Consider the following 17,867-nt stretch of genomic DNA (forward strand, 5'->3'; position numbering starts at 1 on the left):
CTACTTTTTTTAGAAAATTTTTATAATACCTGTTTGCAAAAAGTTAAACTCTTAAAAAGAGCTGCTAGTCTAGAAGAAACTAAGACAGTTGTTAATGGACAAATCCATGTGACTGCAGATGTGAAATGCCATATATCTTAACTCTTCAGATGGGCTCGTCATTTGTTTCTCCAAAGGGGCACCAAAAAGGGTGGTTATAGTTTAACCGAGCTCCATAAACACATTTTTTTCTGATTATTCCTTTGTTTATTATACAACTTTAAAATATACTCACTACCCTCACTGAATACATTTTATCCTACAGTATTTTTGTACTGGCAGAACCGTTTGGTTGAGATTAGAACCACTTCTCCTCAGGATCAGAAAGATGGGGTTAAGAATTAGCTAGAACTACATCTATTCTGAAAACGCTTATTGATAGTAGAAATAAAAATGTAGTAAAAAAAATCCTTTTAAAGTATCAGGTTGTTTTTCTATTTTTTTTTTTACATATGTGTCCTTTTTTATTTCCCCGCCCTTGACAATCCCCTGGCCTCCCTACCCCCCAGGGTCTTTTAAAATGGAATGAAAACAACAACAACTTTAGCCTGGACTGTCATACTACCTCATGCTCCTTCCTTCTAAAAGTGATCAGTGACAGGTAAATAAAATGCACTCTTATTCTACAACTAGAGGCCCAATGCACAAAATTCACCCAATGCAAGAGTAGGCCTTCCTTCTCCCGGCTGCCAGCATGGCTTCCCTCTGGCACCCGGGACCTGGGCTTTCCTCGCAGCCCCGGCTTTGTCCAGAAGGTCATCCAGAAGGACGTCTGGTCTAATTAGCATATTAGGCTTTTATTATTATAGATAATAAAATTGTTAGCTGTTTGAATTAATAAAATAGGCTCTAGGCCACTTGAATATGCTTGGTATTCTTAGGGAATAGACACGTGACTTGTCATGGACCTCTTCCAGAGTGTCAGAGATGACAAACTGAACCCAGGTGTTACTTTGTATTGTGGCTGAGAATTATTTTTGGAACCCTTTGTCCACAAAAGGGGGAAGCCTTATGTTTGGCACACACATTGTCCACCTCGGGCGAACTGACTGCTGAAATTCATCCAAAGCTCTGGGATCCAGTGTAGAAGGCTGGACTAACACACTACAGTTGTTAAAATTTAAAGGGCTATAATTTAAGCCTAATCATGGCTGGTTAAGCACGCCACTGAGTAAGCAAGGTCACCTTAATGATCGTTACTTTATCCATGAAGAAGCTTTCTATGATGCACACATTTATTCTGCTTGCCCGGTCCTTCTATACAGACCTACTGCAGAAAGCAAATGATGCCCTAGATCACAAATGTGCTCCATCCACACATAATGTAACTTTACCTTGCAAAAATTAGGATGACCTTGTTGTTTCAAATATACCATAACCTCTGAAAAGAAAATCTATGAAATCTGCTTGTTGAAACAAGGCATACCATTCTGATTCTGTCCATAATGGAATAACAGGGACCAGGCTTCCCCTCCAGCTTTAAACCACCAGACAACCTGACAAACTGCACGAAACAATGGTTTTTCAGATCTGGGTCCAGGGATCACAAAAGAATAAACCCTAGAGGAAGAGGACAAAGTAGGTGAGCCCTAACCAAGCACCAGTTCCCTGCCTAGAGGGGGCACAGGGCAGAGAAAGGGGACACAAAGGGAGCTCAGCAATCCCACAGAGCTGACAGTGAGTCTGAGAGTGAGTCTGAGAGTGCAGAAACAGGGGTCCCACTGACTGGGATTTGTGTGGGGAAAATACAGCTGAAGGAGCTGCCCAGAGAGAAAGCTCCAAGGTCAGCAGAGGGATCCCTGGAGTCTGGCTGAGTACTGATCTGCACAGGCTTGTGAAGTCACTACAAAGGCCAAGGCAAGAACCAGCCAAAAAGAGTAGAAAAAAGAAAACACATGAAGGAATAATGCCGAGTATTTTCACAAGTTTCATCAAAACTATCACCTACAGACCCAAAGCACTCGACAAATTTCAAGTAGAAGAAAAATGGAGAAAACCACACTAAGGCACATCAAAAGCAAATTGTTAAAAAGCAATGATAAAGAGAAAATCTTAAAAGCAGCCAGAGAAAAAAGTCGTATTACGTCCAGTGAACAAATAAAAGAATGACATCAGTCCTCCCATACATCAGAAACAAGGCAGGCAGAGAAGAATCAAGTGATATCTTCTTATCTAAATGAAAAGTGTCTTCACTCTTTGTAATACTTTAAGCAATAAAACAATTAAAACAAACAAACAAAAAATAATAATAAAATAATAATAATGATGAAATGAAATAAAAATACTATCAATGAAATTATGATACAAAAAAGAAAAGAAAAGTGTCTTCTTGGAATTCTATATGCAGCAAATATACTTCTCAAAAATCAGAACACAATCCTGACAGCCAGGTCTACAAAAGCAGAGACAATTCATCAACAGCACACCAGCACTATAAGATCTTGGGAGAGAAGGAAAATTATACCAGGTAGACATTTGGGTCTACACAAAGGAATGAAAAGCAATAGCAACAAGTTTAAATTTTTTTTTAACTCTCTCAAAAATATCTTAAAAGACAATTACCCATTAAAGCAAAAAGAATCTTCATATACTTTGGCATTTATAACAAAATATAAATATAGGAATATATTTATAGTAATTTATATCATATAGTAAATTGTATGATAAAACAAATGCTAGCAAGGGGACATTGGAAATATAGTATTTCAAATTTATTATGCTATATATGAAATGGTATAATAATATTTGAATGTAGACTTTGATAAGTTAAAGAGGAATATGGTAAGCCTTAGAGCAAACGTTGGAAAAAAATTTAGACATGGTTAGCAATTCAATAGTGGAGATAAAAGATTCATAAAAAATACAAAATTAGTATAAAAGGAAGCATGAATATTGGAAAACAGTAAGAAAATACACATGGGATCAATAGAAAACAATATCAAGATTATAGATTTAAACCCAACTATAGCAATTTAAATGGTTTAAATTAGTTTATCAGATTTGATAAACAAGCAAAAAGCAAGTTTCAACTATGTGGTGTCTACAAGATACACAAGTTGAAAAAAAGCATGGAAAAACTATACCATACAAATATTACCTAAGTAAAGGTCAAGTGGCGAAATTATCATTAGACATTGTCTATAGAGATGAAAAAAGGTCATCTTATGAGAACAATCTACCAAAAGATACAAAAATCCTAACCATGGCATCAAAGTACACACAGTAAAAACAAAAAGAACTGAAAGGAGGGATGGACAAATCCAAAATTATTCGATTGGGTATTTTAACACCCCTAGCTCAAGAAGTGCTAGAACAAGACAACTTGATAACATTGTTACTTGTCCTGACAACTATAAAGCACTACACAATAGCAGCAGAAAACACATTTTTGAGTGCATATAGAACACTCACTAATATGGACCTACTATGGGACATTAAACAAGTTTAACTAAATTGGAACAAAGCATAGATTAAAAAAATAATTCAAGTTATAATAGTAGTAGCATTTACCAAAAATTGTATTTGATGTTTAAGTACTTTCAAAGTCTAAATTGTTTGAAAAATGAAGTCCAAAAAAAAGTAATACATTTTAAGGAAAATAGATATATTATGTCAGGCTTAACCATTGCTTGTTTAATGCTTGCATTTCAAGTGTTCTCAAAATTTCAAGCATAATTAGTTTTCCTTGTAAAATAATTATCCTAATTATATCATACAGGGGTTGGCAAAAGTAACTTTACACTTGTGAGTACATGAAACACAGAGTTTATTCTTGCTTTATTAAATTATTGTATTATTTCCATACAAACAACTGTAAACCTATATCTGCTCATCCCCTTTAAATTCATAACACTTATTGTTCTCTATTTGATTGGGCAAAGGTCTATACATTAGCATTGTAATTAATTTTAGGGTGGAGGATAGAAAATTAAATTAATGTGGATATCCATCCATATTAAACTCACCTAAATCTGATGTTTGCGGGCTTGGAAATTGGTACATCCATAAATAGAATAATCTAAATTCCTATTAAGTATGAGCTCACTTAGAAAAACTAAATAAGATAAAGACTGCTTTATAATTGATGCATCTGAGAAGCATCTCGGAGGTAGCCACCCAGGGCAGTGCCAGGTCTCTCTCATGCCCAAAGGCATGTCCATCAGCTCTCTAAGCACTTTCTGAGCTTAGGAGGATGCCATGTGGCAGCACCACTATAGTTTGCACCAAAACTATCCATGAGAAAAAACAACAACAATGAGATAACAAGCAGGTCCGGGATTTTTTTTTAATAGATTCAAGTTTAATGCAAGTTAGTGACAGGCCAACTGAGTGACTGAGTCTAGACACACCTGCCTCCATCTCTCAACTATTCCCACTCCTGAAATAGGTCTATTAAGCAAATGGCTCCAGTTCTTTGCCTCCTAGGAACAGGGTGGGATTGCTCTTCTTGATTTGTGGCTGGGTGAGGACATGTGACAAATTTTGGCCAAATAGTTATAACAAGTGACACACATCCCTTAGGGTCAGATCATTTAATTGCCCATCAAGACCCCCTAGACTCACAGTAGTTCTCAACCTGTGGGTCGTGACCCCTGAAAATACATCCTGCATATCAGATATTGACATTACGATTCATAACAGTAGCAAAATTACAGTTATGAAGTAGCAACGAAAATAATTTTATGGTTGGGGGTCACCACAATATGAGGAACTGTATTAAAGGGTCTTGGCATTAGGAAGGTTGAGAATCACTGCTAGAGCTTTCTATCCCTTGTGAAAAGGACTGACAAGGTCAAGAGGGAAGCTGCTTAGACAGTTCCCACCCAGGTGGGAGGGGACAAGGGGCAGGACCGCCTACCCGCCACTGATGGATAGGTAAATGGAGCAATGAACAGCTTTGCCCTGGGAGAAGCTACTAAGATATCTTGGGCCAATGATAACACTTTCAACACTGAAAAACAAAAGCAAAATGTTGTCTCCATAAAACCATTAACAACTCACAGACAACACACTGGGGAATGCTGAATGAGGTTTCTAAAAACTTTTACAGCACAAGGCAAGCACTCTAAGGAAACCCTGTACAAATTTAATGACATCTTAATTTCCTTTGCAACCCTAAGTTTGTAGTGTAACATGTTTCAATGACTGAACTGCGAGGAAAATATTTTGATTACTTCTTAGGGAAAATGTTGTTTGAATTACGTTTTTCCTTTAGGAAAATTTTAATAGCATAATTTGGAAAAAATTTATAAAATAATTGTAAAATTCTGTCATATTTAAGTTGCATTTTTTAACCCGAAGTATTTACTTCCTATGTCAAGTAAGATAATTAAGTAATATAAAGTATCACCTGGAGATTTATAGTAGGTACAAAGGGAAATAATTCATCTGAGATGTTTGGTTTTGCAAGTTAAGTTATTTTGCCAATTTAGAAGCATTCTATTTTGAATTTAGTCATCTTGTTAACCACTTTTGTTTTATTCATACAAATTTTTTCTCTATTTCGGAAAGAAGAAGTAAAATTATATAGCGATTAATGAATAGATAAGATCAGTGGTTCTCCAACCAGGGAATCACACTGGTTTATTCACTCCCGAGACCCCACCCATCAGATGAAGGAATAAGAAAATACTGTACAGACGTAGTGGGTTGGGGTCTAAGGTTTACAGTGTGCATCTGTTCCTGATAAGAGACATATATTTTGTTTACCACAGTTATAAAAAAGTGACTAATAGGTATTTTCTTATACACTTTGTTAGTGAATTTCTTGAGAAATGGGACAGAAAAGGAGGACAGGGAAAATTTTCTACTTCCATAAAGGTAAAGGTGGTAAAGGAACTCACAGCACTGGCAGGGCCTTGTTTTCTCCAGGAGCAGGGAGAAGGGTTGATTTCCTGAGGGCAGTGGTTAGAGTTGGGGGGGGGGGGGCGCATCTGACCTCTCACCTCTTTGAAGAATAGGTATTGTTATGTAATCTGAGATTCATTGGGGTAATTTCACTGCTTGGTGATTCTCTGGACAAGAGCAACAACAACAACAAAAGTAACATTAAAGAATAGTCCTAAAATGGAAGGACATTTGAGATGAGCTTCTGGTGGGAAGATTTTCCTTTTTTGAGGGAACTCTACCAACATATGATTCCTCAAGGAATCCTAGGAAATCCTCAGTGACACGGCCCCGGGCATCACGTTAAAGGTCACTGGGAGCAGGAAGCACAAGGAAAATGAGTGGTGAGTGCCAAATGTGAAGAAAATCCAAGCATCCTGAGTGGAGGTGGCACAGAATACCCGGTTTGCTGTTGGTGCTCATGTCACTAACTGCAGCTCAGGTGCTTGCTATCTGGTAGGAGCTGTCTGCTCAGTAACCGTGGTCATGCATTTTCTGGTTCAGAGTCCCATGCAAGAGCATCCAAACTACATGCAGAGTGAGAGAGCAAGAGAGACAAAATCTAGGTCCTTTTTTGCTAAATTCTCTCACTAGTTGTAGAGTATGTAAAACTGTCTATGGAATTTAAATATACTGGTTCTTCTTCCTAATAAACTTTCAACATTTAAGAATCATTCATTAATTCTGATGATTGGAAAGAAAGGAAAAGTTTCCAGATTCCAACACAAGGAAGTCATTTTAGAACCTCAAAGTATTAATATTATTTTAAATGAAACTGATTTTTGTTTGTAAAACTCAGCAAAGTTCGCATTATAGGAAAGCATGGCATTAAATAGCCCTGTCTGTTTCACTCTCTAACGATAGGATGGGAAATACTGGCTCAGACACCACCCCCTGTCCTGCCCCACGAGCCGGCTTTATGAACTGACAGTGGAGCTGTTTCCAACTGAGCTGACCTGTCATCAGAGAATCACACTGGAGATCTTCCATTCAAGGATGTCCAAATAGAGGAACTTATGTGATCGTTGATTTCCTTTCTAACTCCTCCACTAGATTACAAAATCCCTTTTAGCTGTATTTATTAATTATTAATCTTTGTAGTCCTATATGTAGGACAGTGCGCAGAATCTAGCAGGTGGGCAATTAATATGCATTAAATACTATATTTGAAGATAATATAAATATATGAAATTTGCAAATGAGAAGTCAGGAAAATATTTAACTACATAGTCTCTTATTTTTATTTATAATCTATAATAATAAAAGCATAATATGCAAATCGACCAAACAGTAGAATGACCGTCCGGATGATCTTCCAGACGACTACGCTATGACATGCACTGACTCAGGCCAGCCAAGGTGGGTGCGATGCAATTGGTGGTGGGGGGGGGGCGCCATCGCCCCATGATCGCCCTGCAGAAGGAGGCCCAGGCCACCCTCTGAGGGGTGATCAATAGGGGGTCTCTGTGATTGATCGCCCCAAAGAGGGAGGCCCAGGCCAGGCAAGCGATCGCACCCCACACCTGTTGCCCGCAGATGGAAGCAACCGGTGGCAGGGGATGGGGGGCAGTTTCATACAGATGGCAAGCAATGGCAGCGGCGGGGGCAGGGTCAGCTGTCAGCAGCCGGGAGAAGGAAAGCCCCAATAGGCCCTGATCACTGGCCAGGCCTAGGGACCCTACCTGAGGGGTCCCGGATTGCAAGAGGGCCCAAGCCGGGTTAAGGGATAACTGCCCCCCGCCTTCCCCCCGCACAAGTTTTATGCATCGGGCTTCTAGTAGTCTATAATTACATATGCAATGCTACTGGATATATAGAACTATATGTTTAAGAAATGTGCTACTAACTAGAATTATTTCAAAAAAGGCATTTTGCTAACTTTCATCTGGAGCCATATAGTGAACTAATATCAAGACACTGGAGATTCTTAGAACATCTGAAATAACAATTCAACTAAATGGAAAGGGGGAGGGATGATTTAGCTGATAAAATTCCCAGCAACAACACTTTGAAACACTGAAACATTCATCTTCGACATTAGGCAAATACTGATGATTTGGCAGAAGGGAAGGGAAAGTCTCCAGCAAAACTGAAATATCTTTTTTCTATCATTTGCTGGTGTCCTGTATCTTCTCTGCAGCCCAGCTGAACTTCTCATATCCTGGTGGGACCCCTCTCTGATACAAATACACCTCTCACTCAAGTTGGGACACCCGTATTCATTTATCTACCTCGTTTGCACAGAGACTTCCTCTCAGCTATTTGAGAATTACTTTCACTGCCTGTCGAGCAATAGCCTACTAAGATGCTATCTCTGTAATGGCTTAGACTATATTTGAAGTTCCTATCAGATACTTTTGAATCGGAGAAAGCCATGGAACATATGAGAATCATTCCCCAGTGGTGGTGTTAATGTCACAATTCCCAAGAAACGCGCCGGAGAGCAGAAATCTCATCAGTCACTTAGGACTTTAGAGTCCAGTACACATCCTGGGCCTTGTAAGTCAGGAAAGTGGACACATATACTTCTTTTGGAATCCATCCAGCCATGCTCTAGTATTATTCTAAAGTCAATAATTTATGGAAGCCTTCAATATCTTAAGTCAACAAGGTTTTCAATAACTCTTCCCTAATAAATGTACTAGCAATTGTTGGTAATTATAGTCATTATAAAGTTATTTTGCTTTTGTGACAAACATTAGCTGAGGGGGGTCAGGGCGGTAACCCTCCACCAGGTTAGGACTATCTACGGCCCTTCTCTTCAGTGTCATGGAGACAAGCACGTTCTCACAGGGCAGAACTGCTTCCCACTGAACTGCAACCTCCAAGCATTAGTGATTCTCCAAACAGGACTGTTAGAGCCTCGTAGGTAGTTACCGCTCCGGGATTCTAAACTTCAAAGCTCTCATTGCTACCTTTAACTCTCCGGTCTGACCCAGAATATGGAGGAAGAGGAGGATTTCATTCTTTCAGAACTTCTCTGAAAAAAATCAGTAAAATAATTTGACCGTCTAATTACCGCTTACATTAATATGCTTCTCTAGACTTTTAATTTTAGAGTTTACAAAGCACTATAAATGAATGTTCTCTTTGATTTTTAAAGCAACCATATAATTCAAGTAAAAGCCATCATCCACATTTTTAAAATGAGAGAAACGTGTCCACAGAAGGTATTTCTGACTTTCACTCCAATTTAGCCGAATTTCCTTTATTTTATATGTTCACCCAACTCATCTCCACAACAGTACGAACAAAGGGAGCAGCACGCTAAGATAATCAGCATCATTGCAAACATGCCCACTGATGACCAATCTTTATAGGAAACCACTCCTGACAAATAAGATTATCGTAGAAGAGCTGCTATTGGCTTACTTCACAACTGCTTTAAATTGCATGGAACCCTGGGACTAGTTTCCAGAATCCTTCCTCAAAGTCTACTTTCACTTTAAGATGTAATAAGAAAAAAGATTTTGACTCTCTTAAAAAAAATGGCCTAAATGGCAGACTTAACTCAAAATAGCCACCAGAATTATATAACCAACCAAATGTATTTCCTTTTCACACTTAAGACAGGAGTCCTCTCATAAGAAATCTAAAGTGCAGGCATCAGCAAGACAAAAAGAGAAGTCAAAGTAGGTCTTTCTCTGTGATTACCCAGTGCAAATGAAGGATCCACTTTGATTTATTCTTTGAATTTTCATAACAATTACAATGTTTTATAAAACACTTTCTGTGACAACTTCTGATATATTTCAATGACTATGCTTTGCCCAATGAAATATAAATCAACTACTACTTTTGACATAATGCAAGCCTAATTTTGCTTCCCAAAATATTTCAAATAAATAAAACCTACTTTCGACTTGTATCTAACTAAAATGAAAAGACTGATTTGTTAGAAACTGACAAAATAAGCATACATTTCCCCCCGCCCAATGATTAGGTAAGTAGACTCAAGAGTTCCTTGAGAGATGTAATTTGCCGGGAGCCGGTCCATCCTTGCTGTTTCAAAGGACCTGGCATATATGGCATACTGTTCTTAACATGTTTGCTCACCTTCTTGGCACTATGTGTTTTAACCAAGGTCTCTGAGAAAGGTTGTTTCCCCAGGTAGGGATTTTCCCCTGAAGTTAGGGAGGGAATAAAACCTCTTAACTAAGTGCCAGGTGGGTAATTAATCACTTTAACTACGAACAATCATGCTTAAGCTACATAATCTTTACTCCCTGGAATGGAGATAAGAAACACCCTAACCTTTGGAATAGAGATTGATAGGATTGAATCAACTGGTATAAATACAGATGTAACAAGACAGAACTTAGAACACAGAACTTAGAAGACAGAACCAAGAGAAGACAGAACCTACACACAGAACTTAGAAGACAGAACCTACAGACAGAAGAACTTCGCTGGAGAGAACATGGCAAAAGATCCTGGACTGAACCTGACTACAGAAATTGGCAAGAGAACCTGACTAGAACCTGGTGACTGAATCTGGCTGGAGAACCTGGACAGAACCTGGCTGGAGAACCTAGCGAGGGAACATGGCTACAGAACCTGGCTGGAGAACCTGGAGAACCTAGCAAGAGAACATGGACACAGAACCTGGCTGGAGATCCTAACCAGAACTTTGCTGGAGATCCAGACCAGAACTTGACTGGAGATCCTGGCTGGAGATCCTGGCTAGGCTGCTGATCAACTGAACACTGTCTCCGTGTCATTCCTTCTTCGCTGACTCCGTCCACACCTTTGGGGACCCCTGGACCTGCTGGGGTAGGACCCCAGCAGTAATTAACATCACCTCGTTGTTTCTAACAACAAAATATTCTTGGGCACCACTGTACTACTTTCAGTAATGTCATGTCTCATCACACCTGTCTTGTTTGTAGGTGGTATACAAGACCAACCAAGTGACCAGTTCAACGGAGATCATTCCCACAGATTAAAGTAACACATGCTTATTATGAAACATTTTGGCAGTTGAACCAGAATTAGGGTTTAAACCAGAATCACATCACAAATTGTGTGTCCAATATTGATGAACCAATGACATTCCCAATTTGTACACCAGTAGCACATAGATGAGTCCACAATGGCAGTAGTCATAATATATGTTGTATCTGCAAACTCAATGAAGGGGAAATCTGAGACATTTACCCAGACACTTCAGTTAAGTGTAAGGCTGAATGCATTTTGTCCTAAATGTTGCCTGATTCATTTGTTGCTTCAATTCCTCATGCGGTATATTTCGTGTAGAAAAAAAAATACAAAATAGCATTTATAATACTTCCAATATTTCCTGAGAAGAAAGAGAACATAATGAGCCTGAGGAGCTCAACAGCTATCTTTCTAGAGATTTCATCACCATGAATATTGGAGGCATGGGGTTACATCGTTTTGAAACTTGGGATGCAAGTCTGGGGTTTTCAATATAGAGCCATGGAAGTGTACAAAACATGCAAAACAGGGACACAGACTGGACCAATCACAAAGCATTAAGAAAGTCTAATATTTTGATCTGGAAACAGTAACATGAATGTTTTAAATTTGATCTGATTACTTTGGCATTAAAGTGAGATATCCATGTGAAAAGCATTGGTCTTATACAGACCTGCCTCAGTGCACTGACCAAGAACATTCATAAAATTATCTATCTTACTTCTAACACATACATACCCACACCCACACATTATTTATCAATATTATCAATTTCTCCTTAATTGTCTTGACCTAACATTTAATATTCAAATAGATCTCATCACATTGTACCTTACAACTTCAGGGTATCTGATAATACCTTAGAAAGCACACATATTACTGAAAACAATTCTCTAGAATAAAAATGACTCTTTGCTGAAGGAACTTAACAAACTGCGTTCCATCTGAGAAGAAATCATAGATATAATAATTTTTACCTATGTGACCATCTGTAGTCATCTATTTTATCTAGACATTGATAGCCAAACAATTAGGAGATTATGAAGGAGTATAAATGAATAATTTCAAAAAAGATAGTGTTGGCATCTTAGAATACTAAAGTAACATAACCAATAGAGGACATCTAGTGGTCTTTAGCAGAATCAATATTAGCCTGCCAAAAATATTTACACACACACACACACACACACACACACACACACACACACATCATAATGATAGTTTCAGTACGTGGGCTAATCAGAGAAAGATGATATCAGGATCTTATATTTCTACACAAAGGCACACATCAACTTAAGTATTTCAAATAATTTCCATGTATCTCATTTAACTCAAACTTCACAACTGTTCTATTAAGTTTTAGTCATGAATCACTCACTTTGAATACTTCCACCCAGATTAAATAGAAAATATAAGGCACAATTTTAATAAACACACATAAATACTAAGTTCTAGTATATGATCCAATTCACACCACCATGTTTTGGTGGTTAGAAAAACAAATCTCAAATATAATTGTATCACAATAATATAATTATATTAATATCATATTAATATCACATTAATAATGTCAAATATAATTGATATTTAAATTATAAAGCTGACAAAATAAACTTTGCATATGTCCTGTTCATGTTTCATTTTATACAAACACTGCAAGGCCAAGAATTCATGGCAGAGATATCTAGAAAAGTATCCTGCTTGACACTAGCTATATATAAAAAACACAAGTGAGTGATAACTCTCTCCTGACTTATCCTTAGCTCCATCCCCAGTGGTCTCCAACCCTCCTCATTCTGCTGCATTCTCAATGTACCAGTAAATCCCCTGCCTGCACTGCCTCAAGGACACCTTACTGAGTAAGGCTACCATCAGCAAAAATTCCTGTCTGCACCTCCCAATGCACCACCTTACTGCCTAGGTTCTGGAGGCTGGGAACTGCTAGGCTAGGCTGCCTTGCAGGAATGTGCTCTTCTGCTCCCATTTTGCCAAGCTAGGTAATCCAGATTCCAGCTTTGAAATTCATTCAAGTATGTCTGAAGCTCTCTTCTTGTGCAAAGAAAGCTCTGTTGATTCCCTCCAAGTATATATATTCTTTTATGTGTGTGTATATATATATAATTGATTTCAGAGAGGAAGGGAGAGGGAGAGAGAGAGATAGAAGCATCAATGATGAAAGACAATTATTGATTGGCTGCCTCCTGCACGTCCCCCACTGGGGCTCAAGCCCGCAACCCTGGCTCATGTCCTGCCCTGGAACCATGACGTCCTAGTTCATGGATCGACACTCAACCACTGGGCCACACCAGCCAGCCTCACTCCCTTCTTTATGCCACCATTTACCACACCATCTGTGATTATGTCTGTTTCTCCTACAAAGCTGGGGAATGCTTTGTATTCTCATGTGCAGTATCTGCAAACAGAAGCTACTTAGTCCATGCTTGGGAGCGAAGAATGGCTATTCCCTTGCAATTACTTAGTGGATTTAGTGCATGGAAGACAGCTAGTGGACAGGCAGGCTCTGATAACCCACTGTGTTTAGAACTCGGTATCTGTGTACAAGCAGATGCAATGGCAAAAGCTGACACCGACTCTTCCCCATAGACATTTATGTCCATTAACAGGAAAGGAACATGCATCTAAGCAAGCAGCAGCAGCCAAGCAATCAGCAGAACAAATGCAAGCAGAACCAGTAGAACTGCTCACAGTAGAGTGACTGACCATGTAAAATGTTTTCTGGAAATAAGTTGAAGTCTACTTTTTAAGGGAGCAATGGAAAAAGAAAGGCTTTCTAAATCTGAGGTGTGGCACATGCAAAATTACAGAAAGAACCATTCTCTGCAAGAAGCACTGTAAACAAAAGAAACACAACACAAAAATCAGAAAGGAGTCCTTGGGTGCAAATAGGAAGTGACAGGGTTGAGACAGGGACTGGTTGGCTGAGGAGCCTTGAAGGTACAGCAAAGAAACACCGATTTGATGTGATAGGCAACAGGGAAGTTCTCTGCACCCTTACAGAGGGCAGTGTTACAGAAACAACGGTGCTTGCTCATGGCCAGCCTTGGGATGCTTAAAAAATGAAAGTAGTTAACAGTATGTGCTGTGTAATTGTAGATAGGCAATTCACAGCAAGAGTTCGTTTCTAATACCAACCAAATAAAATGTTAAAATTAACCAAAGACAGAAACTGCACTCTGAATTAGCTCCCTGTGGAATATATTTTCTGATTAACGCTTGGCTGTTAAACATCATCTGTTTATCAATTTGTCTCTCAGCTGACATAAAAACCTAATATCGATTGCTTGCAGAGAATTGTGATGTCCTAGACACATTACTCATCCAAAATTGCTATAGACATATACCAAGATGGAAACCACAAGCCCTCCTTCTTGCCGCAGAATGGATTTAGTTCATTGTGATGGGTCTAAAAATTTATAAAAGGAAGGTTGAGGGAATAGTAAATGAGGAATAAAGAGCAAATATTATAGATATGTTTTCCAAAGGCTTAGTTATGATACAAGCATCATGAGTGTCCCACACTATTTTGTTCATTGCCCATGGCATTAAATCCTAAAAATAGATAGCCTCTACAGAATAGTATTTTTCTTTTCAATTGCTATTCCCAATACCTAATAACATCAAAGATCATCCAACGTCGATAATAAACAAAACAAAATACAACCCAATGGGCTGGGCAGCATTCAAGGTTCCTAGGACCCTTCACCTTCACTAACTGAATAATCTCCCACTTACTAAGCTCTTAATCTCCCTTCATCTCTCCAGTGGCTTTTGAGGGCTAACAATTGTTAATATTCCATTTAATTTCCAAGGATTTCCTCACCATATGTCTCCTTCAGGAGGATCACAGAGAATGGGTCACCCCTGTGGTAGGTTACAATAGAGCGTTCTGCCATGGGTCACTGACTTTACTTGAAATAGAATGAGAAAAACAATGCTGAATGAAAGAAATGAATTTTAAAAAGCCAAACTACAAGAAAGATTCACCTCAGTTTTCTGGAGATGAGAGAAACAGGCATTTTCTGGCCTAATTTATTGAAATAATTGTTCCAGATTTTTACCTCACCTAACGATATACATGCAGTTTCATGAAACTTTACACTGAAAATATCACACTGAGAGAGCTCTATTTTTGCATCTTAAAGCCACTGATCTTATAATTGTCTTATGTAAACATCCCTCCTGACTTCTTAACACCACGTGTTTCACAAATCTGTTGGCCAAATCAGCTTTTTCCTTGTACAATAGCCACAACATTCAACTTTAGTCATCATAGTAACATAAGGACTAAATTTCTCTATTTCATTCACAATTTCTCTAATTTATCTGGCTTTGGTGCTTCTTGTTGTTTTTCAGATGAACTAATTCAGACTGGAAAACACACACACACACACACACACACACACACACACACACACACACACACACCATGTATCATTGAAGACCAACACAGTTCCCTATAGAAGGCAGCTGCGTTCCTTGGAAATGATTCAGTTAGAACGAGAGCAGTTTCCAGATTTCACACATTACTTCCCCAAATTTGCTATATTTAGAACCAGCCAGCTTGGTACTAAAACACCCAGAATTCAAAGACATGTGGGTGAGCTCACATCTTCCTGCGCGGTCTTATTCTAAACCCTCCCAGGGCAACTGCTACCAAACTATTTGTTGTATTTCTACTTGTAAACACATCCTTGTGGCATTTATCAAAGTCAGGTAGAGATTTGCCAGCTTGGAACCATGTAAGATCCTTTGTGATTTTGGTTTGAATCATGTAGGTGGTGAGGTCATGAATTCATATTACATTTTGGATCAATTATGACTGTCTCTTCCCTGTTTTACAGGATTACTAAGAGACATTAAATATCCATGATGTGTGTGATATCATAGGAAGGTATCATATAATCAAGGAAACATTCTTCACTTAAACGAGCTTACGGTTCATTTATTATCAAGGTCATTTATTTATATGAAAGAACCTGCCAACTCGCAGCCCTGGTTGGGGTGTGTTTGGTTACCAAATGCCTGTAAGTGCATATTAAATTGCATTTCTCAGTCACGGTGGCCGTGAGCCTGAGTCATGCATAGCATGGCATCTATAAAACCCCATCACGGTACACACATCCAGGTGCCTGTCACCGCTGCCAGGCGTGAGAGGACATCCCTTTTAAGGAGTGTCCTCTCTGCCCACGTGGCCTGCCATTTCATCTGATAGGTTATCATCTGTTCCTCCTGACGCTGTTCTCTATGGTAAATGGGTTAAAACTACAAGACTCTGAAAAGCAGTCGCACTGCCCACTGCATTTTTAACTGACTGAATATTTGTCTCAGTGACTCTTCATTAATATTGTTTTGTGAAACCATGTTTTAAGAGGTAAATATTCATCTACATTTTTTAGTGTTTTTTTTTTTAAATATATTTGTATTGGTTTCAGAAAGGAAAGAAGAGAGAGAGATAGAAACATCAATGATGAAAGAGAATCATTGATGGACTGCTCCCTGCACACCCCCTACCAATCCAGCCTGCTACCCTGGCATTGCCCTGACCAGGAATTGAACCATGACCTCCTGGTTCATAGGTCAACACTCAAACACTGAGCCATACCAGTTGAGCTAGTCATCTACAATTTGTATTCAATACATAAAATCATTGGATATTAAGGTATTTGACATTAAAAGAGTACACACATGTTACAGCAAGAAGCTATAGGTTTTGGGGGTTAAGAGCATTGCCTCTGGAGTTGAACTGCCAAGGTTAGAATCCCAGCCCCGCCTGTTACCATGAATCTGCGCAAGCTACCGGAGTCACTGGGAAGATTTACTAGTAAAGAATAAAATATATTACGTGGCATATAATAATTCCTCAATAAACATTAGCTGTTATCCATAATCAGCTTGGTCTGATATCAATTTCAAATTGGTATAATAAAGTTTGAGAACCAAACAATTACTGCATTTCAGAAAGAATGTACTATCTAGACACAGATGAATCCAATCTCTCAAAAGTGCTTCAGTGGATTTTAAATATAACCCATATCCATATTTTAGGAACCATCCGTTCTCAGCCTTTTCAGCAATGTCTCACGCAGTGTGCATGATCACATGTCATTTCCTGAAATCCTAGGAACTGAAACGCCATTGACAAGCACACACAGAACATGGCTGTGGCCCCAAAGAAAGCAGAGCTAGTGCTCACAGAAGTTCCATTTTCAGACTCATTTAAACCTAAATTCCAAAACACAATTCATCCTAAAAATGCTAAAATTAATTGCTGCTATGAGTAAAGTGACAATCCATAGCAAGTCTATTGTTTCCTTGAGTGCAGACTTAGACACTCTCAAAGCATTTTCAATCTTCAGTAAAACTCAGGTGATAATTTACAAAGGTAGGCTTAGAAGGAAAAGAAAGTTAAGATGTTTAATAAACAGACTCTGGAAGTAGGGACATGAACTCCTTTGTGTGGGATGGAACAATTCACTCAGATCTTAGAAACTCCCTGCTGAGCCCTCTTTGGTCCATAGACTGCCTGGGAACAAAGTGGCCCCTAGTCAGCAAAATACTGGCCAAATTGACTGCACTTACCCACTGTGTTATTTGAGTTTTTTATCTATTAATTTTCCTCCTGGGTATGCTGTCTTTCAGTATTATGAAATGAACTAATAGGGAGAAACTAGCATAAATAATTACATGCAAAGCAAAACAAAGAGCAGGGGTCCTCAAACTACGGCCCGCGAATATAAATATTGTATTTGTTCCAGTTCTGTTTTTTTACTTCAAAATAAGATATGTGCAGTGTGCATAGGAATTTGTTCATAGTTTTTTTTAAACTATAGTCTGGCCCTCCAACGGTCTGAGGGACAGTGAACTGGCCTCGTTTAAAAAGTTTGAGGACCCCTGACAAAGAGCAACATTAAAATACTGAAATCACTCTTTACATGTGTAATTTGGAAACACCCCCAAAATCTGTTCTTCAAACACAAATTCTC

The 17,867-nt window shown here is 38.6% G+C and overlaps 1 protein-coding gene across 1 annotated transcript in view; it reads right to left on the reverse strand.

Annotated features, from left to right (window-relative positions):
• Nucleotides 1-17,867, reverse strand: part of HCN1 (hyperpolarization activated cyclic nucleotide gated potassium channel 1) — a 302,101-nt gene that overhangs the window by 246,282 nt on the left and 37,952 nt on the right. The gene's annotated exons all lie outside the window — the stretch shown is intronic.

The sequence above is a fragment of the Myotis myotis genome, unplaced genomic scaffold (assembly GCF_014108235.1).
Source record: "Myotis myotis isolate mMyoMyo1 unplaced genomic scaffold, mMyoMyo1.p scaffold_m19_p_5, whole genome shotgun sequence".
Taxonomy (NCBI): domain Eukaryota; kingdom Metazoa; phylum Chordata; class Mammalia; order Chiroptera; family Vespertilionidae; genus Myotis; species Myotis myotis.